This window comes from Penaeus vannamei, chromosome 17, assembly GCF_042767895.1.
Source record: "Penaeus vannamei isolate JL-2024 chromosome 17, ASM4276789v1, whole genome shotgun sequence".
NCBI lineage: Eukaryota > Metazoa > Arthropoda > Malacostraca > Decapoda > Penaeidae > Penaeus > Penaeus vannamei.
The window spans coordinates 38555027-38557526 of NC_091565.1; positions in this window are offsets into that span (position 1 = coordinate 38555027).

The following is a 2500-nucleotide window of genomic DNA, read 5'->3' on the forward strand; positions in this document are numbered from 1 at the left end:
TATTGTAGGATATCGCAGGTGTAGGATAGCATAAGTGTAGGATACTGTAGGATGTAGCAGGTATAGGATACTGCAGGATAGCACAGAGGCAGGATAGCCAAGGTGCAATGTGCTGAATGATAGCACTGAAGTAACGTATTGCAGGATGACAAAGGCGCGAGAGAACGTAACAGGACGAAGGAATTGTTTTGCATTGTTGCAATTTAATTTCCAGGTACATAAAAAAACGTTCTTTTCTTTCAACGTTTTTTCATGCCAAAAACGTTTTTTGATTCTGCGACATTAGGACATGTGTATGAAATAGGAAAATGTGCAAAAATATGCGAAAATGATCTTACAAATATAATGTGCAAATGTAGGTTGGGATGAATACAAACGCATAAATAAAACCCATTGGTGTTATAGAAATCTTGTATTAAATGTAATTTATTTGCTTGAGTTGTAGAAGTAACATTCTAAAATAAGACTTTCTGTGAAAAAGATCTCTAAATTTATTGAAATTATATACCAAAATCTTATATAAGTTTCCTATATCAAAATAATTCATAATTCAACTTTACACAAATCAAATTTTAATATTTTTTTTCCCTATCTATATCAAAAGCAAATGATGATAGAATTTACGAGTGTGAATGTCATCCTGCAAGCATTAGTGTTGTAAATGCTACAGGTTATATTTCAGAGCTAAATGTCACAGGTTCAGGGAATATACTTGATTTAGTAAAAGCTCATTGATAATGTATATCTGTGTGTGTTTATATGTTTGTGGTTGGGCTTATTTTGTGTACGTGTGTGTGTTTGGTGTGTTGTGTGAGTGTTTTTGGTGTGTGTGTGGGGGGGGGTGTTTGTGTGTGTGTGTGTGTGTGTGTGTGTGTGTGTGTGTGTGTGTGTGTGTGTGTGTAGTTACACTCACATGTGTGTACCTCCCCCCTCTCTATCATTTATATAACATACTGAATAGAAACTAATCTTCTCTTCAACTTTTTCGTAAGCTAAATCCTTTTCACAGTAACAGGCCAATAATAGAGGTCGCCATTTTGTCATATATAAAAAAATAAACAATGAATAAATAAATAAAACGAAAAACCCCACGAATTCATTTACTTACAAGATGCAAAAAAATGTATTAAAGATTACTTTTTTTTAATACAGCGAAGGATGAGATTCTCTACATCTGTGTGACTCATGAATCTATAAATATAACTAAGTGTCACGTGACTCATCGTAGTTAAATAATTAAATATTGCGAAAAGATCCATCTGGACGGGACAGTTTATTCACAGGTTGTCAATTTTATATGTCAATCAAACCAAATCAAACCCAACCATGATTTATAGACCGTAAAGTTAACCTGACATATAAGTCGTTAACCTGACCCTATAATTCATAAACCATACAAGTAGTAGATTCAACCATGATTTATAAACTATAAAGTTAACTTGACATATAAGTAGTACGTTTAACCATGATTTATAAACCGTAAAGTTAACATGACATGTAACTTATAAAACGTAAAGTTAACCTGACATAAAAGTAGAAGGTTTAACCATGATATAAACCCTAAAGTTAACCTGACATATAAGTAGAAGGTTCAACCGTAATTTATAAACCGTAAAGTTAACTTGACATATCAGTAGTAGATTCTACCATGATTTACAAACCGTAAAGTTAACCTGACATATAAGTAGAAGGTTCAACCATGATTTATAAACCCTAAAGTTAACCTGACATAAAAGTAGAGGGTTTAACCATAATTTATAAACCATAAAGTTAACATGACATGTAACTTATAAAACGTAAAGTTAATCTGACATATAAGTAGTAGATTCAACCATGATTTATAAACCGTAAAATTAACATGACATATAAGTGGCAGGTTCAACCATGATTTATAAACCGTAAAGTTAACCTGCTATATAAGTAGAGGTTTAACCATGATTTATAAACCGTTAAGTTAACCTGACATATAATTTATAAACCGTAAAGTTAACCTCACATATAAGTAGGTTCAACCATGATTTATAAACCCTAAAGTTAACCTGACATATAAGTAGAAGGTTCGACCATAATCTATAAACCATAAAGTTAACATGACATGTAACTTATAAAACGTAAAGTTAACCTGACATAAAAGTAGAAGGTTTAACCATGATATAAACCCTAAAGTTAACCTGACATATAAGTAGAAGGTTCAACCATGATTTATAAACCCTAAAGTTAACATGACATAAAAGTAGAGGGTTTAACCATAATTTATAAACCATAAAGTTAACATGACATGTAACTTATAAAACGTAAAGTTAATCTGACATATAAGTAGTAGACTCAACCATGATTTATAAACCGTAAAATTAACATGACATATAAGCATGACATATAAGTGGCAGGTTCAACCATGATTTATAAACCGTAAAGTTAACATGACATAAAAGTAGAAGGTTCAACCATAATCTATAAACCGTAAAGTTAACCTGCTATATAAGTAGAGGTTTAACCATAA